Source organism: Leucopleurus acutus, assembly GCF_964270905.1.
Source record: "Leucopleurus acutus genome assembly, chromosome: 17".
Taxonomy (NCBI): Eukaryota; Metazoa; Chordata; class Mammalia; order Artiodactyla; family Delphinidae; genus Leucopleurus; species Leucopleurus acutus.
Window position 1 is genome coordinate 48,999,975 of NC_139159.1, and position 27,454 is coordinate 49,027,428.

Genomic DNA, 27,454 nt, shown 5'->3' on the forward strand with positions numbered 1-27,454 from the left:
CTCCTGGATGGAGAAGTATCAAACAATTTGTGACAAAGGTTAAAACTACCACAGTAATTAGGAAATATTTTGGGAGAGAGACTTTGAGGCTATGCAAATATCCTTTTTCTCCTAAAATTTTGCCCATTAATCCTAGGATTCACCACTGGATCTTGCCTGCAGCAATTATTGCTGCAATGTTGTAAGGATGATTTTTTTTTGCCCTCGTTTCTTCTACATTTCTAGTTTGGAATTTTTCTGTAAGAAAGATTTGTTCCTTCACTCCTGTATGTTTGTTTATTTATTTAGTCCATCATTTGTTTATATCAGTATGGGCACATGGATATTTATTTCATTCTTGTGGTTATAACCTATACTAATACTATCATTACTTTTTTTTTTTTTTTTTGGCCGTTCCACGCAGCATGCAGGATCTTAGTTCCCCGACCAGGGATCAAACCCGTGCCCCCTGCAGTGGGAGCGTGGAGTTCTATAACCACTGGACCGCCAGGGAATTCCCACTTTTTTTCCCTTAAATTATAGCTTTGGCTATAGGGAGCTTTCAGGTTGACTCCTGTAACCTTTGACATGCTCTATCCTTTAAAAAATAGCACTTTCAAACTTTCTAGCACTACAAGGTGCTCCAAATTCATCTTCTATTTTCCCTGCCTCAGCTCTACAATCAGCCATTCCTACAAAGAGCCTTGGTTTCTTTGATTGGAGAATGGTATTTAGAAACCAAGATGTGGGAGCTGGGTGTGTTCACTGTTACAGGGTATCATTGCTTCTAGGCTCTCTCAATAGACAGAGCTAGAAAATACATGTATGTACATGAACCCATCAGTACACATATATCAATATTAATTTCTGTATCTATCTGCATGTGAATATAAAATATGTATATATATGTGTGTATATGAGTCTATATATGTGTGTGATATATATACTTGCATCTACATATATGTATTTGTGTAAATATACATACATATCTGTCTATCTATCAGTATAAACATAAGATTATACCGATATCCTGAGATACTACTCAAGCTACTTTGAATCAACTCGCCTAATATTGACACACAGTGTCATCTTAAAGCCTCCACCTTGCATCTAAAATCCTAGTGAGAATAAATAAATAAAATCCTAGTCAGCAACTCTTATGGGTTGAATTGTGTCTCCTCAAAAAGACATGTTGAAGTCCTAACCCTCAGTACCTCAGAATGACCTGATTTGAAAATAGGGTAGTTGCAGATTTTATTAGTTAAGATGAAGTCATACTGGAGTAGGATGAATCCTTAATCCAATATGACTGGAGTCCTTATAAGAAGAGGAGAAGACAGACACACAAAAGGAAGACTGCCATGTGAAGACAGAAGTAGAGATTGCAGTTATGCTGCCAAGTACCTGGTACTTGGGGCTACCAAAAGCTGAAAGAGACAGGAAGATTCTTCCCTAGAGCCTCTGGAAGGAACATGGTCCTGCCAACAACTTGACTGCAAACTTCTAGTCTCCAGAACTATGAGAGAATAACTTTCTGTTGTTTTAAGCCACCCAGGTTTTGATACTTTGTTATGGCAGTTCTAGGAAACTAATACAGCACCTATCAAGTTGATACTGTTTTTACCCTGTATAACATGATAATACAGAAATTATCCAGTTTACTCCTAAAGCTACCTCAGTTGCATCACATTTAAGACTGTCTGCATCCCACCTAGACGTCTGTCATTGGTGGCAAAGATGGTATCTTATTTTTGTTATATCCCTACAACCTGGTGCAGTGCCAGGTACAGAGTAGGTACTCACTAAATGTTTGTTGATTTGAATACCTACAGGCCTTCTCTGTCAACCCATTAGGCTAGCCAGGAGGTCTCCTTTCCAAGATGTTTTTTTTTGCCTTCAAGTTCTGCTAGGTGAAGTTCATTTGTCCATCCTTTCTTCTTCCCTTCCTTCCTTCCTTCCTTCACTCCTCCCTCCAACAAATATTCATTGGACACATACATGTGCATTGCATAGTTCTAAACACTAGACAAATAGCAGTGAACAAAAGAGACAAAAATCCTTGCCATCTTGAAGACTTACATTCTAATGGGGGAGAAGGATCTAGGATCTGAAATTGCAAATCACCTTATGTCTAAATGACATAAGTAGCAGGACAGGATAACAGAATGTATTTTGGGAATGGTTTCCATGGGTTATTTGGCCAGCTGTGATCTGGTGGCCTCCTTTCCAACAACCAAAGGCCCCAGCTGAACAGCTGCACTGTTCTTATCCAATTTTTAAATTCCTCTCCTTCCCTAAGTGGAAGAGTGAAGGGGGGATATAATAAGGGGAAAAAACCAAACTGTCCAGGAAGAGAGTTGAGAAGACAGAATGAGAATAATAATTCTCCTACAATGCATTTTAAAGCCAACCCTTCCTGAGCTGTGCCAGGCTAATTACCTTACCTGTTGTTAATATCTTTATTGTTATTAAATCATTATGTTGACAACATAACTGCATAATAATAATGGCTACCCAGTACTGAGAGTTTGCTATGTGCCAGGAAGTGGTCTAGACACTAACCAATTTCATCCCACTCACTCCTTCTGAGACAAGTACTATTATTTTTCATTTCACAGATGAAGAGCTGGATGCTTAGAGAGGTAAAGTCATTTGCTCCAAATCCCACAGTTAGTAAATGGCAGAGTCCAGACACAGATGTCAGTATGTTGGACTCCAAAGTCCTGGCTCTTCCCCTGTTCTCAGGGAACACCCCACACACCTCCCCAAGAGAAGACATTAGCTGGCTAGGCCTGCCCAGCCTGTACAGCCTTCAAACAGGATTTCCTTCCACAAAAATGTTCTTCTCAACAATGGACCCTCTTGCTGCCCCTGTCCCTTTTATCACTTCACTGTGAGTGTTTTTTTTCCTAGCCCCACGGCCCCAGTGCTCTGTCTCCCCTGGTTACTGGCGTAACAGATATCTGGTGTGATATTTGCTGGATTTCCAGTGGTCATGGTCTCTCTATCTTTCCCAGCACCTCTCAGCCTTTTAATTCTCTCCTCATTATTTAAGCCAGCAAGGAGCAATTTTCAAGACGTCCAATTACAAGTGCATAGAAGGAACTGGGTCCATAATTAATTAGTTATTCCAGGACACAACAAAGCAAAAGCAAAGCCAAGAGTGTGGAAAGCCCTGAAAAGTGAAACTGCAGGAGGAAAATTTACACATTCCAGGACCCTTCCCCAAGAGGGACAAAGAATCGAACAATATGGTCACTCAGATTCCAAGCTTCTCCACCTATCTTGGGATTGAACAGGCATTAATCATTGGGTGACAATCCCAAGTGGAACATCTCCCCCCCGCAGGATGAACAGCTGCCTCTGTTTTAGGGGTGAACTGATTCTTTCCCCATTGTTTTCATGCAGGAAGGTTAGCCTCTCTTTTCTCCCACAATTGTTCAAGCCACTGCAGAGACAGTCTTTCCTTTAAGATGGCTCCAACCCCTGGGATTTCTTGCTCTTCATCAGAGCAGAAGTCAAGTTAGAACACCATAATTTAAGACACCAAGCTAGGATGACTTTGGAGGCAGAGAAAGAGAAGATAGTAAAAGAATGCCAGGATTCTCCAATGTATAGTTACTACTTTAATTTGGAGAAGAAAGGAGGGCTTAGGTAGAAGTGCATCCAGATCAAATTCTCCCCAGAGACAAACTTGTGCTCCAATACGCATGATAAAGGGTAAATGACAGGGGAGTGCTAGCACTGTTATTAGTGAAACTATTAAATTTTCATTAGGAGGAAATAGGGATTATGTTCGTTTTTAGTTATTATGGACTCTATCAGCGCCTGAAAGATCAGAGCCAACAAAACAAGAAGTCTGAAGAGTATTACAGCAAGTTCCCACATCTTACAGGGTGCTATCGCTACCGTCACATACTTGCCAGCAGTGAAAATTAGGAGGCTTATATAGAACATTAGAGTTGTAGGAATCTTTTACTACTTTTTCTTACCTGCAGCCTAATTTCTTTTTGGTTCTACACTGGGCTAATGCCAGCTTTCAGGGCTGATCTCTGTACTTAAGGGAATATACCTAAACCTACACCCACCAAGCCACAGTCTAAGCACTTTGCTAATACCATGACAATGGATACAAGCAATGTTAGTTGGAAAGGAAAATAAAAATACCTGCCAGGACATTTATAAGACATACTACTTGCTTTTGCTGTTCCTGCTCAAAAGAGTAAATACTATGATGCATGTTGCTAAGCAATGTTGCATTTTCAGTCCTCAGTAACTCCATTAGTAACAAAGGATGCCTTACTTCTGTGATAATCAGCCTCAGCAACCATGGCTTCCAACACAAGGCAAAAGTGATTACTGCAAATATTTATCCTTCTGATTCAAAGATAACACTTTTTAGGGATCCTGTGTGAGAGTGACTGACTCTGCAGGACAGTCCCAGATCTTATATTGATGACAACCCTTTGGTTTACAGATGCTGGAAAGTTTCTCAGAGTAAACTGTCAACTAATAGCTTCTCACCCTTTTCCCCCAGTTACCCAGCATTCCCTGGTTACCCAGGATTCCTTGGTTACCCAGCATTCTCTAGTTACCCAGCATTCATAGTCATCTAATATTCCCCAGTTACTCAGCATTTCTCAGCTATGAAGTATTAGGCAGAGACAGTCTGCAAGAAAATAACGTCTTCAGCAGGATTCTACCAATGGAATCTCTACTTATAGGAGCAATGCAGCAAAAGACACTACTCTATGAAAGTTAAAACACAGAATCTGGAGCCAGACTCCCTGAGGTGAATCTCAGCTACACAGTTTCTTATTGAAGTGACTTTGGCAAATTAATGTCTTCATGCCTCTGTTTTCTCACCTGCTATTGCAATGATTAGATAAGCTGATGTGTGTAAAGTGCTTAGAACGGTGCCTCCTGGAACATTCTAGGTCTGAGGCAGAGCTATAAAAGTGTCTGTGAGTCTTCAAACATCTCCCCAATCAAAACAAGTAAATTCCACAATTTGTGAAGGAGGGAAAAGCTGACTCCAGAATGCACCTTACGATCTGTATTTACTGCTTTTATGTTTCAGAGGAAGAAGCTAGAAATTGCCAAAATTTGAATTCCTATAACATCAGACTGTGACAATTATGGTTCTGGTCATATGCCATATGTTTCCCAGAAATAACAAATGTTCCATGGAAAAGTAAGTGGCCAATAATGGTGAGAAAAACATATAGTAAATGTTCTTGTTTTTCTTGGCTGTCAATTTTAATATAATGAAATAGTCAAAGAAAAACATGAACATTCAACAGCAACTACTTCTTACCACTTCAGAAAGACACTCTTGAACTACTGAAAGTTAGAAATCTATGTTCAGATAGCATTGTCAAGTATTCTGAATCTCTAACATTTTAAATTTTGAAAAATGTTACTCAAATTCCAGGTGTTTTCCCCAGTAGAATTTACAGTGGTAGATGTTAAACTAACTCCATGTGATTCTCATTTTCAAAAATACAATTTTGGACTGCTTAAGAGTTTCAATGTGTCCCCCTTGAGCTGCATAAAAGAAAGCCATTTTGGTTTCAAATATAGTTTTGTTTCTGTGGGGTTTTTTTCTATGAGGAATATATTTCTCTTAGACAATTTCTCAATATTGCTATTTAACAGGCAAAGTGTTTTAGATTTCTTTTAAGCTCCATTTAGTTTACTTAAATGAAGTTGAATACAGTGAGTTTCTGCAACTATTTAGGGAAAGAAAATTAAATTATTGATTAAGTGAGCTTCATTTATAAAGCCTATACCAGCACTAGCAGGCTGGGCGTTTCATTTCAGTAGATTTTTTACTAAAGAACATGTGTTTTTAAAATAAAACAGTCTGATATTCTCATTCATACAGGTTAGGCATGATAATCCTGCAGGTGCTAAAAAGTGATCACGATCTGATCCAAGCTACTTTGGTGCTTTTAGGTGCTGTTATCTGTAATATGATACTTCTACGTGGAATAAGTGTGCTTACTATGTGACAGGCAATGCCAGGTGCTGGAATTATAATGATGAAAAAGCAGACCTGGGCCCTGTCTTCGTAGAGCTTATAGTCTCGGGCAGAGCTACCTAAAGTGTGGTCTGTGGACCAGCAGCACCTCATGAACTATTCTTATCAGCAACAGCACAAGTACAGAGATCGCGAGTAATTGTTCAGACAGTTTTACAGCATTGGACACAGCTGCACTACTCAAATGTGTGATCAAGTGGACTTGGCTCATTGAATGGGGTTTAGACCAGATCAGATATGCGAATTTCACAGGGCGAGATCTAAGTACTGGTCATAGACAGGAAGATACATATTGTCCTGTAATAAACTGGAAATTTTAAAAAAATCTAGTCCTTCTCATAGGTAGTTTGAGGAACACTAGTGTAGTGCTTTCCAAACATTATAGGAGAGAGAGAGAGATTAATTCCAACTGAGAAAATTTGGGAAAATTTCATGGAAGAAATGGTTCTTAAGCATGGATTGGAATCTAAGGGGTAGAGATCGTAGCATGAGAGCACTATAAAGGCAGAAAAATGCAAGGATGCCCTGGGCAACCTAGTTCATTGCAGCTGGAGTGTGATATGGAGACAGGGGCAAATGGAGGTAAAGGAGATACCTCTGAAGAGATCGATTGCAGTCCAGTTAGTAGAGGGCTTTAAGTGCCATGAAAAAGAATTAGAACTTTATTTTTGAGACAACTGGAAGTTCTTAAATATTCCTGAACATAATAGTGGCATGAAAGAAGGCTCTATTTAACAAAATAACATTGGTCTCATTTGAGCTATATAAAACACTTTGAGTCAAGAGGCCTTTAGGTGAAGTAAATAATAACAGTAAAAGGAATTTAAAATCTCTCTCTTAATGGTATCATATATTAGTCATACGTCTAAGTGAATTTATGTAATCTTAAGTCTTCCCAGGCACCACAGCATAGTAAAATACCACTTTAGAAGATTTAATCATGTACAATTAAAGTGATTTTGGAATGCCATTTCTTAGCTTAACAGTGACAGAGAGAACACACATTCTTCCCGTTTTCAGAAACTTTGAGTAAACCACTGATATTAAGGGAACATTAAACCAATATACTATTGTAATAACTTACACTAAAATGTCAAGTACCATCATCAAAGGATACAAGGGTAGCACTTTTTTCTCTCTGCTGTTTTCGGCTTCCTATAAAACTAGAAATGAACTTGCTGAATGTGCCTCATTCAAGTTTTTATGTGTCACCAAAAGGCTATTAATTCTTGCAGCTGACTGAGTAGGAGTCTTTCGTGGCATTAAGATTCCCATAAATGTATCTTTAAAAAAATAGTTGAGCCACTAAGTAAGTTTTAAACTTTGAGGATAAAATTTTGTCAGGCTTGAACAAATAAAACAAGGTCCTTGAAGTGTAAACCACCCCCCCCCCGCCTCCCTCCCTGCCTCCCCCCAAAAAACATATTACCGTGTCAGGATTTCACACATTTGGCTGAATAAAAATCTAATTCTGGTTTCATAACATTATTTTTAATTGTGACGTAAGAACTATAGAATTAGAAAGATACCATCTTGTTAAGCTATGCATTTAGAGTTGGACGCGTCTGCAACACAACAACAACACAAAAGCTAATGCAGCATGGTGAGTCCGTGATTATGATAGACTAAAGAAATGGCTCTCAACTGAGAATGATTTGGCTCCTTCCAGAAGACATCTGGCAATGTCTAGAGATGGCTGTCAGAACTGGGGGGATACTACCGGTACCAGGTTGCCACTAAACATCCTACACTGCATAGGACAGCCCTTCACAACAAAATTATCTGGTCCAAAATGTTAACAGTGCTGCAGTTAAGAAATCCTGCACTAAAGGATCACACTAGCAACATTTCTATTATTCCTCTTGGATTATATAGAAATAATCACTTTGATTTATGCAATCTAGAAATCAGAAGCAAGGAAGTTCCTGAAGATTAAAACATAATTATTATGCCTCCCTTTGATACAATGAACTACTCTCTGATTTTTGCAAACAAGACCTGAAGGTGACCCTCACAGGTGCTCTGGTTTATTAATTCCACCTATGGTAATAATTTATATGCAGATACAAAACACTGTCACCAGGAAATCTTCAAGCAGAAAAGACAGGCATGACTGAAAACTCAAACAAGGTTCCAGATAAGTACTATTTTCTGACTGTAAGTCACTGATGATTTTAAGATGCGCCATCAATTAAATAAGAGCTTTGGGGAATGTGACAAAGAAACATCTCTCCTTAAATGTGTACATTGATTGTAAAATGTGAACCTTTTATAGAGATGGTAAATGTGCAAAATCTATAAAGTATTTTAAGTATATAATAAGATGTTTTAAGCTCTTTTTATAAAAAGAAATAGCAAGACTCTGGAATACTCTCCCTCTGAGATCCTTTTCCATCAGTGTTAGCCTCAGTTATTTTCATTTTTTCCATCGCTCCCCTCCTCCTGCCCCCACCACTCCAGGAAGAGCTGGTAAGGTGCTGGTGAGCAGCGGCCTCACTAGCTCCTCAGAAACAAGAACAAATGCAAATCTCTTAGCTTCCCTCTCTTATCTTATTCTCTTGGAATTTCTCCAAAGTCTTTGACTGTGAATTGAGTACTGTGAAGAACACCTGTGCTGAGCATGGTCCTAGATCTGCTAAAGGATATAACTCTATTTAACCAAACAGAGGAATAACCATACATAGATGCAATATGATATACATTTGAAATTATTTTTAAAATTCCATCGAAAGACCACTTAATGCCATTTATTCATAAACAAAAATTTACTATAAAACCTATATATTTGCTGCTTGTTCCACTAGAATTTAAGATCCATGTGAACAGGGATTTTTGTCTTGGGTTTACTGGCTGAATGGCTGAATGAATGAGTAAATACTGTATCTCCCAAACAGCAGAGTCATTATACAATTGCAAACTCCTTTTATTTTCACAATAATGACAGGAGATGACAGGACTAACTCCATGTTATTAACTTCTCATGTTCATTCGTTCATTCATTCATTCTCTACTAAGTCTTTCACGATCTGCCCCTGCCACCTCTCTAGCTTTTCCTACCCTACCCCGTTCTCCAGCGACACTGGCCTTGGTTCAGTTCCCAGTAAGCTCCAAGCTCCCTTCTACCTCAGGGGCTCTGCCCAGAACATTCTCCTCCCCATTCCCAACCTCTTCAGATTTCTTCAGGGAAGTCTTCCCTGATCACCACTTAGACTAGATGTAGGTAGTGCCTGTATTTTATAGTCTTGGTTTCCCATTTTTCTTTGGGTTTTTTCCCCCCATCATAGTATTGATCACATTTGTAAAATCTATTTGTGGAATTATTTGATTAACATCTTCCCTACACCCCACACTCAACTGTAGACAGAAACCATCCCTGCCTTGTTCTCCATTAAAATCCCCATCATTTAACACAGTGCCTGTCATACAGCAAGCACTCAATAAGTATTTATTGAATGAGTAAATGAATTAGGTTTCTAGGAACATGATCTATTATTAAATATATGAGTCCATGTTATACTATATCATTCTCCACTAGGGCTCAAGTTAGTAGGTGCTTAATCAATACTTTTTGGTTAATTGGAATCATCAGTTATCTACTACAAACTGCATTCTCCTAAGTCTACATGACACTAAAAGAACTTGTTGCAAAATTGCTGAGAAGTCAACTACTCTCTTTCTCTTCTTTTTTCTACAAACTAATAAAAGAGCAGGGTTTTTTCCCATTGAATTTATTACCTGTTTTGGCGTTGAGAACGAGACTGAGTGAAAAATCGTTGTCAGGGAATCAATTATTTGAATGATCAGTATTTGTCTCTACTTGAAAACATCTGGAAGGATATTTTAATTATCCTTTAGATATTTGGTGTCTTGTGTTCTCAGCCTCTGAGATAATCTCTCCCAATTACTACTCCTGAACGAAAGGTATGCTATTGACAAAGTAGGTTTTTTTGATAGAGGAGGATTTCTGAGACATTGAAATTAAAGAGTAGTAAGCTCCTAGGCTAAGAGGATTAAAATAGCATTTTTTTAAGAGAACAAGGAAAGAGGTCTTTAGTGCAGAAAACCGTAGAAAAAATATAATTCCATGTAATATCATGTAACTGAGAAGCTAGTCACATAGGAAGCGTTGGGGAAGAGTATGGATTTCTTGGGGATCCAGACAAAATAATTCTAGCCTAAGGGAGCTAAAGAGAGATACCCAGACAACAGGAAATCAGAAATGACTGTAAACCTAGAGTCTATTCATATACTTTACTTTAAAATAGCTTCTTTACATATATTTTTCCTATCTATTGTCAGGAACTGTCACTAGGTAATTTTTACAAGAGTGTCTGGAATTCTTGAACAAAATTCCAGAAAGCCCAGGAAATTGGGGCAGTGTTTGCTAACTTAGGCCATTCCTTTGGAAAGCCCCAGTTAGACAGTTTAGCCTCTGTTTAAGGGGTCGTCCTCATCTCTGCCTTGCCCATTCCTCTCTCGAGGCAACAGTAGTTGAGCAGGAAGTGGCTCCTTCACTGCCTCAAGAGCTTTTTGGTCAATTTCTTATTCAAATCGTCCTCCTTTGGGTCTGGCAGATGCCTCAAATTTGCAGCACAAACTCCTGTAGCCTCCCCTTGCTCTGCATAAAGCAGAGATGAAGTACAGTATATTTGGGACTCACTCAAGAAGGGAATCTGCAGTGAGGAATCACCTGTCCCTGAGATCACAGACACAGAAGAGAAACTTGGATGCTTGAGGAGGGGCAGAAACAACCAGCCAACAGCAGATATACTGATTCTCTACACCTTCACGTCAAGGGGAAGGGTTCTTATGTTGGATCAGTCATGCTTTACTGTCTTTGGGGACAAGAATGCACATTTTTCTATTAACCTTTAGTTCGATATCAGAAAGATCCAAGGAACTAATGCAATGGCTACTATCATGTTTAGGGTTGAGATCCATAAGTACTTCAAAATATCTCAAGCTGCCTGATCACTGCCAACTTAAATGCACAATTCTTTCTTGGGCTCCAGGAGAAATGCACTGGGGTTGAGGCTTAGTTATCAATGAGGAAAAAAAAAAAAAGATTTTGGTTAGCTTGACTTCAAATATTTTATTACTCTCCTATAGATCTCATTAAAAGAACTGGCCTATCCAATTTGGAATAAAGGCTTTTCACTTTCACTTTCACATTACATCCAGATGAGCCATGTTGCTCACCTAATAATTAAACCATAGAGACTTAATGGGGATGAAGGAAATGGGATGAAAAAGAGCTAAGTACATTTAAGTTTCATTTTATATTGACTTATCTCCCTTCCCTGCAATATCAGCAAAATACAAACTAAAGCTTTGTTCTGGCCCACATTTACTTTAATATTTTTGCCATTTTTTCCTCATATAATACTATTTGGCCAAGTAAATATTCATGCCTTATTTACAAACAGTCACAAAAAGTATTACCAGGGCTTAAGCGATATTATCTTGCCTACAAATCTTGGCTGGCTCTCATCTAGGGCCATTAGCATATTTTGAAAAATTTCCAAGAAATTCATAAATCAGCAGATTTCCCTTCCTGAAAAGCCAATTTCCTAAACATTCAATGAGATGGCTTTTGAGACCCACAGCAACAAAGTAGGAAAGTAATAATGTTCCTATCTTAACAGTAAATTCACTACTGCGGGTGCTGCTGCCCTCATTAGAATTTCAAAAGAATCTTTTCTGAATTAGAAAACATTCCATCTACTTGCTGCACAATATCCTCTTCAATTTTCCATACCAAATGAGTAGATTTGGAAAGTAAGAAGGGGCACATAGTTATTGCCTTTTTTTCCAGGAGGCAAGTCAGGTTTTTACTTCTTTATAACTTCTCCTACATTTTTTTAAGTAAATTTCCTTAGCCTTCTATTTAATCAGAGGCACCACAGAAGAGAAAAGAATTTTTACAAAAGTAGAATGGCGGCATAGTTTTCTTTTTGGTAACATACAAATTCATCTACAGTTAAAAATGGACATGTATACTTCACAACAAAGTTTTCATGGCAGATATAAATTACCATTTTCTATTTAACAAATACCAAAAACATATAAACACACAACAACTTAACTAGGATGCAACATCTTTGCATTCTGAATCATAATTTACACAATTTAAAACCCAGGCATTTGAGAGGTTAAAAAAGTAACTCACGATACGCAGTCACGCAGCGCCTCGGATCTCAGAGCCTTCTGCAGTTATCACGACAGATTTTATCACCCGCAGTTCTCTGGCCCTGTGACTGAAATCACTCATAATTAATGAATAACTTACTTGAATACTTGACAGCTCAGTAAGCGGTTTATGTAAGGCCGTTACTTTTATTTCTTCTGTAGCTGCCTTTGCAAACAGGAAACAGGAAACACACCTACAAGAACACTGACATATCTCAGCCTAATTGGTCTTTGCCTCAAAGTACTCAGGGGTAAATCTTGTACTGCAGGGGTGATAAATACAATCCCTAAAAGAGCAAGACTCAGGTCCTGGCATGTCAAAGTTTAAAATCCTTTAGACAGATGCCATGCAAGAAATGTATTACAAGCTTTCTTAGTAATATTCAGGCCTTATGGCCTTAATCCTGGAAGGACTATAAATTTCAGAATATATATTTATATATATATATTATACTTATAAATATGTATATACATATGTGTGTATATATAAACATAAACATATAATACGCTAAGTAATATATTATATAAAATATATACATTATTTAAAATAATAAACATTAAAATAATATATATAATTTTTTCCTGGAATAGATGTGGAAACTATCATTCAGGAATCTTTTGGCTACAAATAACAGAAAACCCAACTCAAACTCACTTAAACAAATAAATAACAAGACATGGAAATATGTTGGTTCATTGAGCTGGGGAAGAAAAACCTGGATGTAGGGTTGGTTTCTGGAAAACAGGGGTTCACTATGTATATCATTTGACTCTCTGCAATTCTCTTAGCATGGCATTCTCTGTAGATTGACTTCATCTTGTGGCTGCCTTTCCTCATGGTGCAAAAATATAGCTTCAGCAGTTTAAGACCACAAATCCATCTCCCAAGAGTGTAGTGTTAGCATGCTGCCAGTCTCAAGCTCTGCAGTCATTCTGACTGCCCATCACTGAATATCACGATACTTTGCTGAATGGCTTTAATCTAGCCTTATCCTTAGAGGAGAGGGTAAGGAAGGACACTCCAAAGAAAAATCACATGGAAAGGCATTCAGATTACTAAGAGGAAGAGAAAAGGAGGAAAGGAGTATTGGAGGAAATCAACAAATGTCCACTACAACAATGTTCGGCAATAATCTGAATCTGAAGACTGGTGTTTGAGGATGTGTATCTATGAAAATACTGGATCTTGGTCTATCCAAAGATGTCTGAAAGAGAATGAGCTGAGGTTTAAGAGATATTGATTACCCAAGTCTTTGCATTTAGTAAGACTTTCTATTAACAGTAGGTTTGCTCTCTGAGAAAATAGTTCAGAATGTTTCCACTTTGGTTATGAAACACATTTTATAATGTATGAAATGCTCTTGCATGTGATCTTCCATTTTGTTATCCAAACAACCCTGCTAGGGGGATAGGCAATCCTGGCAGGAGCTTAGAGAGTGGGGCAGACACTGCTGGTTAACTATCCAACACCCAGTCTACCCTCTGTCCTAACTGAACCTTGATTTTGCTCAGGGCAGCAATTTGCCCTGTTTAAACTACAGCTAAGGATGGGCAGATGGAACAGTTTGGGCCTTGGAGATGTAAGCTGGAGGTGCCAGGTAGAGCTCCTGGAAAAGCTCTTTTAAAGGGCTCTGGCATTTGCTTTTTGCTCTTTGCCCTTCCCGTTCTTGTGCCTGAAACTGAGCAGAGACTTGCCAACAGAAAGCGCTGCTGAAAGCAGTGCCAGGACAGGAAAATGTGAACTGTAATTGACCAACTGCTGGAGTCTCCCTGGGGACAACTCTGAGAGTTAAACACTCCAGGGGGACACAGTCACTGTGGGGGGTCCTTACAATACTGTGAGATTTACTTCCCGGAGCTCTACCAGATGTCCACAGTAAATACCAGAGACAAATCCCCTCAGGCTTCTGGAAGGGGGAGGGGAAAATGAACATTTTTTGATATGCCATAACACTCTGTTCTTGCCCTCAGGGGAAACTAGTTAACCAGAGCCTAACCTGCTAGAATATCCTCAGAGCCTAACTGACCTGGGGAAGGGAAATACTCAGCTCTAGACTCCTCTAAGCTTCCACTGTGGGAGAAGGGAACTGTTCAACTGCAGCCCCCTCTAGCCATCCTGTCCCACCTAAGCGAGGAGAAAAAAACTGAGAAATACTTGTGAACTTGGCAGTCCAAAGGCACAGGCTCACCAAAAGACTGAGACCTAATTGTAGGATGCATAGAACGCTTCTTTTCCCTGAAAACTCGCTACCACATTCCTAAAGATCTATTTACAGCAGTTCCTTTTACCCGGTACATCATGTCTGGCTATCAAGAAAAAAATTATAAGGCATACCAAAAGAAAAGAAAAGGCCACACAATTTTTAGAGACAGAGCATCAGAACCAGCATGGCAGGGAAGATGGAACTGAAAGATAACAGAGCTCTCACAAAGGTTGGAATAATTTACTGAGCCAAAAGTCAAGGAGGAGCCATACCTAAAGATCAATTCCAGAGGGATTAAGGACTTAGCTGAAAAAGCAAAATGTTAAAACTTGTAGAAGAAAATATAGGATAACATCTTTCTGACCTCCAAATGGGAAGAGTTCTTAAGGCTAAGTCCAAAAGTGCTAATCACAAAAGGAAAGATTGATAAATTTGCCTACTCTACTATTAGGTTCTTCTGTTTATTGCAAGGTACAATAAAGAAAGAAGACATGCCAATATCTGAGACAAGTTTGCAACCTGTGAAATCAGCAAAAGACCGGTATTCAGATTATATAAAGAAATGTTACAAATCAGTAAGAAAAAGACAACACAATAGAAAAATGAGCAACAGATCTGACACCTCCCAGAGAAGAAAAATATAAATGGTGAACAGTTTTCTTTCTTCCTTTCTGATCTGCCTTTAATTTTCTCTTCTTACTTTATTGCATTGTGTAGAACTTCCAGTTCTATGTTGAATAGGAGTTGTGAAAGAGGGCATCCTTTGCCTGCTCCTGATCTTATGAGGAAAGGATTTAGTTTTTCACTGTTAAATATGCCACAACTACTGAGACCACCTGCCACAACTACCGAAGCCCGTGCACCCAGAGCCCATGCTCTGCAACAAGAGAAGCCACCGCAATGAGAAGCCCTCACACCACAATGAAGAGTCGATCCCGCTCGCCACAACTAGAGAAAAGTCCGCATGCAGCAATGAAGACCCAACACAGCCAAAAATAAATAAATAAAATAAATAAATTTATTAAAAAAAGAAAACTAAGTCCTTTGATAATCTAAATCAGGGGTCTGCTACAGGCTAGATAATAAACATTTTCAGCTTTGCAGACCATACAGTCTCTGCTGCAACTACTCAGTTCTGCTGTTGTGTCACCAAGGCAGCCTAGATGACACAAAAACAAATGAGCAGGCCTATGTGCCAATACAACTTTACCTACAAAAACAGGCAGTCAGTGTGCGAGTCATTGTTTGCCAACCCCCAACCTAAATCAAGCTTCTGGTGAACAACTGGCTTCATATTTTCTTTCCAAACTCTTATCTTTCATTGTGGTCACTTGATTAGAAAGGATACCAGAATTTCATTTGATATGGTCTTTTCTTTTTTCACAAGGTTATAATTAAACCAAATTCAGGACCCCAAGTGGATGAGGGGAAATCAGGAGTGGGTACTGGAAGCTCTCCCTGGGACTTTCCCCCCCAGCCCTGTGGACACCACCCCAGGGTGGGGGCAGGGCAAGGCCAATGGAGTGAGGAGCTCACTCTCTTTGGGCACAAATTTTAACGGGGGGCACCAAAAAACTCAGTAATCAAAGTAAATATATTAATGCAATACTTTAGAAAGTCAACATTGTTTTGAATTGACGTTTTGTTCGGCATAGGTATTTTTGCATTTTGATTTTTTAAAAAAAATATTGCATTAAACGTTATTTTATGGAGTTTTATGGTGCCTTCTTTAATTTTGTGACAAAGCGAGTGCCCTAGTCACCTCCCTCCCCATTCCTTAGAACCAGCCCCATGTCACCCTATGGGTGCGTTATCAGCACCCACTGCCTTTCAGAGGATGATGTACACCTTTTTAATGTTACCTTTGGACTAGATCATTCCTCTGGGCTGCTTTGATACCATTTCGGTTACCGGACCTGCCTCATACACAGACAGATTTGAAACGTGTGGAAACTCTTGTACCTGAATGTCTAGAGTCACTTCTTGAGGGACATGTTAAGGTGAAAGGAAACTAACATTTTATAAAATACACACTAAGTCCCAAGTGACACTAGGGTAAGGGACTTTCTAACCATCATTGCTCATGACAAGCCAATGAGATTCTGTATACATTCTTTTGGATGAATGAGGAAATGGAGGCTCAATAAACGAGGATTACAGAAAATATTAAAGTCAGGTGGAAGCTTCCTGCTACAACTCATTACCTATCAAAAAGCTAACACTGTGGACATAGGTAAGGCACCTTTTTGCCTCTCTCCCTAACATTTGCACAGAACCTCTCTCATGCATAAAGAGCGTTCCAGTGCTTCGTCTCATTTGAGCTTCATGATAAACCTGGGAAGTAAAAGTCTCCTATGTAAGACATGCTAGCACGGATTCATCAATTCTATTATATGGATGAGGACATACTCAGAAAGGTTAAGAAACATAGCCCAACGTCACCAGCGAATGAGTGGCAAAACTGGAATTATAAACCTAGGTCATCTGAGGCCTGGTGAGTTGTGCTTTTCATCGTATCCTTCCCACCCTGGAGGAGCACCCCCAGCATAGGTATCTTTGACCCAGTACCACTCATGTTCATATCACAGAGAGTTCCCAAAAGGAATAATATCTGGGACTAGAAATTCTGATAGAAGGAAACTAGCACATAAGGGAAGGATCCTGAAGTATTGAGTGCTATCTACCCTGATAAGGAAGACCTGAGGTAAACAGGGGGTTAAGGGAGTGGAGGGAGTGTTAGGAACCCCTGGAAGGATGGAGGCATGATGAGGCTCAGAAGGACAAGGCCGACCTTGGCCTGCTTCACTCCTTTGCCAAGGGTCATCCTCTTGGTGCCAGGATTCATTGTAATTGTAATTAAAGCAATTGTAATCCATCAATGCAACTTCTGCTCAAACCCCCCAATCTTTCTGAAGATGTGGTACATATATACAATGGAATATTACTCAGCCATTAAAAAGAATGAAATAATGCCATTTGCAGTAACATGGATGGACCCGGAGATTGTCATACTGAGTGAAGTAAGCCAGACAGAGAAAGAGAAATATTGTATGATATCACTTATATACAGAATCTAAAAAAAAAAAAAAAAAAAAGATACAAATGAACTTCTTTACAAAACAGAAACAGTCTCACGGCCTTAGAGAACGAAATTATGGTTACTTATGGTTATGGGGAGGCGGCGGGGGGACGGGGGGAAGGCGGGGAGGGATGCTTAGGGAGTTTGGGATTGGCATGTACACACTGCTATATTTTAAACGGATAACCAACAAGACCTACTGTATGGCACAGGGAACTCTGCTCAATATTCTGTAACAACCTAATTGGGAAAAGAATTTGAAAAAGAATAGATACATGTGTATGTATAACTGAATCACTTTGTTGTACACCTGAAACTAACACAACATTGTTAATCAACTTTTATTTTTACTTTCTATAAAATAAAAAGTTAAAAAAAAAAAAAAGAAAGCAATTTCCAGCATCCAGTTCCCATTTGCCACAGGTGCCACCAAGATTTTGTGATCAGAAGGAACACCATCCGAACACAGGGCACAGAGGAGACCATTCAGATGGGGGAGAAGGCTCAGACCAAAGTGAGGACCGGATACAGGAGCTGAGGAGAGGGACAGGAGGCATTAGGATATCACTTCCAGCCCAGAGCCAGGGAGAAAATGGCAGGTGCTCCACTTTGGAAAGAAATCACATTTCATGTTACTCCAAACAACCTCCAGGGAGGCATCAACCCACATGAGAGGTCACACCTGGTATTATATCTCTGTAATGAGATGTATAACAGGCACTTTCAAGTGTTTAAAGTACTTGAATGTGCAAAGTTCCACAGTTGGTCACATGTTCATAACAGCTATGTGCCTCTTTCATTGGGGGAGCTGCCACGCCATGCTGGGATTCCACAGGGCAGCATGGCTTCCCCATTCATCAAAATAGAGCTGCTGAAAGAATCCTCTGGCAATTTTAACTACACAAAAATAGAAGACACCCCAGGCGGAGTGTGAGAGACCAATCTTGTCAACAGCAGGATGGTAAGGTATAAACAAGAATGGAAAGAAAACATACAGCCTTTTAAAAAAAAAAGTTGCTTTTGACAAGGATGATAAGATGGGAATAAATTGAGCCTCAAATATCTGGAACAAAAGCTCAGAGAAGTGTTAAATCACAAGCTAGGTGGCTGCAGGAATTTGCAGTGACCCATTCCAATCTGCCAACTCATCCCTTTTAGCATCAAGCTTGATTTTTACGGACCCCTCTTTCAGTTTTATATGCTTAGGTTTTTGTTTGTTTGTTTGTTTTTTCTTTTTCTTTCATGCACCACAACCAGCATTTTTAAGCAACTTTCCTAAGTCACATCTTTCTTGGTCTCTGACCCCACAAACAATGTTGCTTTGGAGAAAGAACCACAAACCACAATATTTCCATCTTTCATTTGACGGAATCTTGTTCTTGCATGCAGGGAAAATATGTTCTCATACGTGTACTAAGTCTTGTGTTGGTAGAAGATGTAGTGCAGCAAAACTCCAGCATCTCCTGTCCTTTCAATCTTTCTACCAATAATTAAGCACTGGGCATGTGCTCTAGACAGTGGCCTGGGGATAACAGGGATGAACTGTCAGAACCTGGGTTTGAGGACCACACAGTCCAATGGAGGAAAGAGACTCAGAAGTAAACAGTTATGAAAAGGTGTGAAGCTACCTTTATCTCTGACTCTACAGTGATAATGTGCATGGGTTCCACTCAGACTTTTTCCACTCCCTAGCAGACTGCTTCCAGGCCAAAAATGCCTCTGCAGACCAACCGATCAGGGGATTAGGTACCAGTGGCTAAGCAAGCACAGATATTGGACACTACTCATGTTCTCCTATGAAGGGAGGAGGTCCTTTCTAGGAAGCTATCCTCCATCCTCCTCCACCTCCATCATTGCCTTGCTCTGTATACCTCTTCTCAGCCTCAGACCTCCAAACTGCCTTGCTTGGACTTACAATCCTCCCTAGCTTTAGTTATTATTATTGCGGTCACCCGCGTCATGTATATTTACTATGTGCCAAGAACAGCCCATACATTCACTTGTTGAATTTTCATGGCATCCTTGGCCTTTGTTATTGTGGTGTTATAAATGAAGGAAATGATCCCCAGGAAGTTTTAGACACTTGTGCAAGCCTACACAGCTGACAAGTAGAAAAACTGAGATTAGAAGACAGAACTGTGTGATCAGAAAGACTCTTAAACAGTACACTGGTCTGCTCCACAGGCACATGTGGTCCAACTGCCCTGCTAGGTTATTTACACTATAAGGACAGAGATCACCATTTCCGTTCTTTTAACAGTTCCTATGCAGGTACACCTGTAAGCAAGCAGAGTAGGAATCTCCCTGTGTGGTGTTATTTAAGGGAGGCCAGACAAGGATGGGTTAAAAGTATCTTCACTGTTGCTTACCACAGTGTCTGGAATTTCACCATTAGAGATACATTACTTTGGGTCTTGAAGTCTTTCTGGTTTTCAGGATTTCTCTATTAGAACAAGATTATCCTAGTAGTGTCATACTCAGCTGAGACCTCAGTGACATCAGGGCCTCAGAGAATGAGTCACAGGAGAGATGCCTAGAAAGGAGCCTGGGATCTGGGAATAGCAAAGTGGTCCTCAGAGGAGGATGAGAGGTCCCAAAGTCAGGAGTGATCATTTTGCTTGGCTGACCCCACTTCTGTGGTCCCCAGCACAGGGCGAGCCAAATGGAGCGTACATAAGTCTCGATCTGAGGAAACACTGTTTTGATCAGGTGTAAGAGTAGGAGACATTGGGCATGGTGACAGGTAGTCATCAAGTTCTGAGGAGCCTGAGCTTTCTGAAGGCGCAAAAGACAAGAGGCAGAATCCTTGCCCTCAAAGTGCTAACAGTCTCTTTGGGGAGAAAAACTATCCCTAGCAAAGAATGGGTAAATAAGACAAGACAGGAATGACCAAGAACAGAATACACGTGTGATAGGAAACTCAGGAAAAGGAGAGCTCAGTGTGGGAGGAGGTGGTGTGGGCATCACTGGGGACACAGGACCCCAAGGACAGTACCAAATAAAGAGATATGATGAATGAGTTGGTGAATGCCTGTCTTATGCCAAAAGAAGACCCAGGTGACAACGAATTGCTACCTCAGTACTCCCAAACAAAGAAATCCAGCTCCGATTTGATCACATGATGCAAAATGATGTTAAGATGGTCTAGAAACAAAATCTGAAGACAGATATAATGTACAGAGATACTATTTAGAATATATACTACTTAAAATTAAACTCAGGTCTTTCGATAAAAAGATCGAATGGTTGCTCCAATCGTACTATTAAAAAACCCAGAATTTCAGTAACAGGTGAAAATAACAGATTTATATATTAAGGTACATGGTGAATAAATCTGATGAAATCATTAGGCAAGACTAAACCCCTTTAAAACCAGGAGGAAGAGATCTGATGATCACCACAGGCCAACAACACTGGCAAATTCCAAGACATTCCCCTGGATTCAGCTCTGATAAGAATGCTTTATGCTGTGACCTTCCAGCCAAAGACAAATGCTCTTCTTCTGGGATTTCACTTAATACTTCCTTCCTAAGCAGGAAAGGTTACTTCTATTTAATCTAACTTATCTTGTATTTTTTTTTAAAAGTTCCCTTTATTTAATTCCTACAAAGAAAACATCTCCAAGAAGAAAGGAAGGAAGCAAGCAAGCTTTGACCTTTATTTGCTACATGAGCTATTTTACCAATAGCTACAAGTGATTATGTTTTCACTATTCTGAATAACAACCCTTTGCACCCCTTGGCATAAGAGAACCAATAGCTGCAACCTAAGGCTTACTTGTGAGTGAGCAGAAAAATACAGGCAGAAAAAGACTAGAAAAAGGGTGAAGGGTAAGGGAGGAGGAGGCACAAGAAATCATTTCTCCTTTGAGTTTCTTAACTAAATTATTGCAATACATATTTTCTTTTCATGGCGGCTAATGAGCCTCATTTCCACAAGTTGCTTGTTTTCTTTAAGGTGGCTGTATATATGAGACAAACTGCAAAGGTCTCTGGTTCAGTCTGCTAATAGGTTTGTATTAACCTCCATGGAGATGCACAGACAGTGAACACATTATCCAAACCCACAATTCAGACGCAGGGTCTAACAAAGGGTACTTGTGCTTTATTTCCAGATGCAAGCAGCAGCTTGGCAAATGCAGTTCCAATGACTAAATGTTAGGATTTCTGGGACATTTTGGTCTTATTAAGGAGCAATCAGAAAAAAAAAAAGAAAAAATTGTGTTCCTGAAAATCTGGGTGGTGATTACAAAACTGGAGCAAAATGACAATAGCAGAATTCCTGTATTTACTACTTTATAAGAAAAGGATTCAGAACCCATAAAAAGAAATCAGTGAAAATGGATATTTAATACAGTTAAAATATACAAATTTATAAGCATCATGTAAAATGTATAAATTAAACAGTATCATCCTATTAATAATTATTAGTAGGCAGAGTGTAAAAACGTTAAGTATTAAAAAACTAAACAGTCTCAAAAATGAAAAAAATTGTTACAATATGTTAAAAATGAGATATTATTTGGACTTTTATAATGAGAGGGCATAAATGTTGTTGCCGCTGAGAACATATTTTTGGGCAAATTTCTTCACGGAAAAGGAAAAAAAAACACCCTAATGGGGAAAACGGTGATGTATTTATGAGCTATCTCCAAATATATTTCTCTGACTCCTTCATCTTCAAATACTCCTCAGAGTTTAAAAATATTCATCCAAGTTCAATAATGTTGTGTATTTGTGTGTGGATGGGTGGGATGAAACTTATTTAGTTACTTCGAGTTGTAGTTTGCTTGAAGGCAACAAGCAAGCATTTCTGATTCGTTCTCCTTTTATTTGGTTTGATCCTCTATGCCCAGCTGCCTGTGTCGGTTTCAAAACTCTCCTGTTGTAGTGGACACACCCTAACGTGACTGCCCAGTGAGACACGCCCTAGGATGATCCCCTCCCCTTGAGTGCAGGCACAACTTGTGACTTGCTCCCAAGCCAAGAGAATACTGCAAAGCCATAGGGGATAGTCACTCCCTTGCTTAGGTTACACTATGTAAGTCTCCGTCCTAGCAGACCGGGGTCAGAGATTCTCCTGCTGGCTTTGAAGTCAGCTGCCACGTTGTGACAAGGCCTGTGAGGAGCAATCAGCCACATGGCAAGGAACCCTGAGTGATACCTGGGAGGTGAGAGCACCGCAGGTGACAGCCAGCAAGAAAATAAGAGGCCTCAGTCCTACAACCTCAAGTGAATCCCACCAACAACCACGTGGACCTAGAAGAAAAAAAAATCGGGCTCCAAAAAGGAACACAACCCAGCCAACATCTTGATTATACCCTTATGAGACCCTAAGCGGAGGACCCAGGTAAGATACACCCAGATTCCCAATCCACAGAAACTGCAGGGTAACGGTTACATGTTGTTTTACGCCACTAAATTTGTTATGCTGCTAAATTTGACAATCCACTTCGAACTCCAATAACAATTATTCTTGCAAAAAAGGTTTGTGTTGCCAGTGCTATTTTCTTCCTCCGTTTGAGGACAGCAGAAATATAACCTAAAGCTTTATAGATGTGTACACCTCTGTCCAATTCAAAACTTTAATGCAGGGCTTCCCTGGTGGCGCAGTGGTTGAGAGTCCGCCTGCCGATGCAGGGGACACGGGTTCGTGCCCTGGTCCGGGAGGATCCCACATGCCGCGGAGCGGCTGGGCCTGTGAGCCGTGGCCGCTGAGCCAGCGCGTCCGGAGCCTGCGCTCCACAACGGGAGAGGTCACAACAGTGAGAGGCCCGCGTAACGCAAAACAAACAAACAAAAAAAAAACTTTAATGCAGAATATAATTCTCCATGTATGAGTCTCAAAACATAAATTAGCTGAACTCAACATTTTTCAAAAAACTATTATCTTGGCACTTGAAAATTGGAGAGTATACCTTCAAACCAGTTTTTTTTTTAATGTGCATACTTCATTATTTTTTAGAATAAGTTTTTAGTTTTGAAAGTTTCAGATTTGCAGAATTATTGTGAAGCTACAACAGAGAATTGTTGTATACCCCTCTCCCAGTGTCCACTGTTATTACATCTTCCATTAGGGTGGTACATCTTTCACAATTAGTGAACAAATATTGATACATGTTTATGAACTAAACTCCATACTCTATTCACATTTCCTTAGTCTCTACCTAATGTCCTTTTTCTGTTCCAGGATCCTATCCAAGATACCGCCTTACAGTTAGCTGGCCAGTTGACTTAGGCTTCTCTTGGTTGTGACAGTTTCTCAGACTTTCTTTGTTTTTGATGACCTTGGCAGTTTTGAGGACTATTCAGGTGTTTTGTAGGATGCACCTCTATTGAAATTTCTCTTATGTTTTTCTCATGATTAGACTGGGGTAATATGTTTTGGGAGGAAGATCACAGAGGTCAAATGCCATTCTCATCTCACATGATGTGAAGGATACCTACTATCAATATGGCATATCTCTGTTAATGTTAACCTTGACTACCTGGCTTGAGGTAGTGTTTGTCAGGTTTCTCTATTGTAAGTTACTCATTTTTAAAAAAAAAAACTCACTCCCTTTCCATACTGTGCTCTTTGGAAGAAAGAAACTCTGTGAGCCCCATCCGGAGTTATGCTTTACCTCCCATAAAGCAGAGTATCCACATACATTATTTGGAATTTTTCTGCATAAGAGATTTGTCTATTTTCCTCATATATTTATCCAATCATTTATTTATATCAGAATAGATAGTTATCAGATTTGGGTTATACCTCAATACTAGTTATTTATCTTGTGGTTCAAATTGTTCCAATTTTGGCCACTGGGAGAACTTTTAGTTGGCTCCTATATCCTTTCAACATACATTGTGTCACAGTCATCATTACGAGATTTTGTTTTTGTTTTACCTTTTTTCTTTTAGTACTTTCTGGCACTATAAGATACTCCAGGCTCATTTTGCATATTTCTTGCCCCAGTCCTCAATCAGCCACTTCTCTGGTTCTTTTTATTGGGAAATAATATTGAAACCAGGATTTGAGTGGTAGATATATTTATTGCTACTAGAGCATTATTGCTTCTAGGCTAAACCAGTTTTTCAATCTCTAAATCTGGAACCTCAAAATATCCCTATATGTTTAATATATTTTAATTTATTCAACAAACATTTTATAGAGATTACCACATGCCAGGCATTATTTTAAGCATTTTGTAAATATTCACTCATCTAATTCTTGTAATAACCTCATAACAACAACAACAACAAGAGAGGTAGTTTTAATTAGCCCAATTTGTGGATGGAAAACCCCGGGCACTGAAAGGTTTGGACCTGTGACTAAAGTCATGCAGCTAGTAAGTGGCAGAGCCAGGACCTGAACCCAAGAATCTGGCTCCAGATTTGGGGCACTAACCAGTGCACCACATTGCCTCACACTAGTGAGGACCTCAAAGAACATAAAATTGATGAATTAATTAATCCACCCATTCATCCTCCAACAAATTTCTATTATGTGTCCATTAGGTGCTAAACTCTCTGCTAGATGTTAATTGGTGCTTAATGCCATTTGAGATACTTCTTGGACTATGGCCCAATTTAAAATGGAAGAAGAAGCTGTTGTAATGTGCCCCTTGAGAGGACTCTGGCAGCTGCCTGGGATGAAGATGGTACATAAAAAACACTCCACTAGGTGGCTGCAGATATACTTTATTATGCTATGGGCAATATTCAAGAGTGATAAGCAGTGCCTTATTTATTTAATTTCTATCCATTATCCTTTTCACAAATTTTAAAGAGAGGGTTTATTATCTTTCCTGTATATGAAACTCCCATTCTTTTTCCATAAATTTATTTATTTATTTATTTTTGGCTGCATTGGGTCTTCGCTGCTACGTGCGGGCTTTCTCTAGTTGTGGTGAGTGGGAGCTACTCTTCGTTGTGGTGTGCAGGCTTCTCATTGTGGTGGCTTGTCTTTGTTGTGGAGCACGGGCTCTAGGCACACGGGCTCAATAGTTGTGGCTTGCGGGCTATAGAGTGCAGGCTCAGCAGATGTGGCTCATGGGCTTAGTTGCTCCGCGGCACGTGGGATCTTCCCGGACCAGGGCTCGAACCCATGTGCCCTGCATTGGCAGGCGGATTCTTAACCACTGTGCCACCAGGGAAGCCCCCAAATCCCCATTTATTATACTACTATTCACTGATAAAATATTTGAATGAAACTGTCTCTGGTGAAAACCACTGAACAAAACTGAGATTTCCATTTACAGCGACTGAAAGAAAATTTAAAATGTATACTTACTTTATGACTGTCGCTAGTGGGTAGTTCCAAGGGACCAAAGCTGAGATGATCTAAAAGAAAACAGGCAAAATAAGTATGTTGAATGAAAAAATCTTAAAGGATTTTTTAAAGGTCATTTATCCGCACATATTTACTGGCAGAACTCTGCGAGGCATCCCATGACTTGGCCTTAGTTATCAATAACCCCTTTGGGGAAGGGAGTGCAAGTGGGGTAGAGGTAGAGCTCTCCAGAAAGGACTTGCCTAGAAAAGGCATCAGAGGCAGAAATAGGGAGTCTGGCACTGACCTCTTATTGATATTTATAAACTCCTTGGAAGAGAATACAGATCCAAGGGAAGGGACAGTCAGGAACACGGGTCTTCATTTTGCACTTCAGAACAAGCACCAAATGAGCCTCCTTTTAGATGTACCAAAGTTTAGGTACATTCCAAAAAGAATTAGCAGACACAGAGTCATAATGTAACAATAAGAAATCACGATAAATAGGTCAATAAGTGAGAGTAATGTATTGGTTAGACTCATAGTTCAGAAGAAAGGAATGATCAAAGTTGTTAGCCAGGAGGAGGCTGTATGGGAGGGAGCCCGTGAGGAGTGCGGTTCAGTGTGTCTGACTGAGAAGGCTAGGAGGAAGGGGGTGTGGTCTGCTGAATCCCATCGCCAACGGACATGGGGAGGGGGTGGTCTCTCAGATTGTGTTTCTTGCATTAATAACCTCTCTTTGAGAAAAAGTGTATTTTAGAACTCTGGGAACACTAGTTTTTAGACAATCTAATTAGTCTACCTACTACAGTTTCAAAACTATCAACAGGGTCAAAGCCCTCTTGGGAGATCTGTAAAAAAAAGAAAAAAAATTCCCAACTCATATCATTTAATTCTTAAATATCAGAGTGTTACCTGTATTAGGAATAAATACCAAGAAATGCAGAATTTTGGGGTTTCTAAAAATCCTCCTTTTTATTAAAAAGAATCAATTGGAGTAATTCGAGAAGAAAAGATGTTCCAACTGACATGTTAGAAAAAAATAATATTCCACCAATTTCTGTGTATTTGATGTTGTACTAATCATTGCAAAATGCATCTCAGTCAATAAACCAAGGACTCATATTCCTCCAAGCATTTAACAGGGAATTGAACACAGTTAAAGCAAAACTAGGAACTTTACCAAAGAGTTAAGAGATTTCCCTTTGAACATAGTAAGAGGCGATATATTTCAGTGGTAAGGACCCTCAGGCAATACTGAACCTCTGGATGTACCATAAATAATAGTTATTATGCTATTTTTAGTTCTGGCAATATAAGAGTTCTGATGTAAGACAGATTCTTAATTTTTTCTTACTACAATAATCTGTACATTTTAATAATATAGATATTTAAAAGATATTTTGGCTTAATATAACGTAATCTTTCCAAGCATGATTTTTTTTAACTAAAACAAAAAATCTGTGAAATGGTTTTTGTATATTTTCCTTTATCTCATAGTTACTTTGTTAACATATAAGCGCATTACAATTTGAAAAGTGATATTTTAGGCTTTTCCACTGTTAAGATGTGGAATTAAGTCAAATGAATTCACAGTGTTTTACATTTTAAAATATATATAGTTCACTCTGTTCCAGAGCTTCAGATTTTACTGAAAACAAAACAAAACACAGATGCGGAGTTAAAGTGTCAAGGTGAATAAATAAG

The 27,454-nt window shown here is 39.3% G+C and overlaps 1 protein-coding gene across 2 annotated transcripts in view; it reads right to left on the reverse strand.

Annotated features, from left to right (window-relative positions):
• The window catches only part of NCALD (neurocalcin delta), a 430,664-nt gene that overhangs the window by 159,226 nt on the left and 243,984 nt on the right, over positions 1-27,454 (reverse strand). Inside the window, exons 3-4 of one of the 2 annotated variants that reach the window (XM_082858803.1) lie at positions 25,769-25,818; positions 12,192-12,279 (exon numbers count right to left, since the gene is read on the reverse strand). The gene's annotated coding sequence lies outside the window, so the exon portion shown is untranslated. Of the gene's footprint in view, positions 1-12,191; positions 12,367-25,768; positions 25,819-27,454 lie in introns of those variants that run through there. The other variant, XM_082858804.1, reaches the window with a different exon arrangement.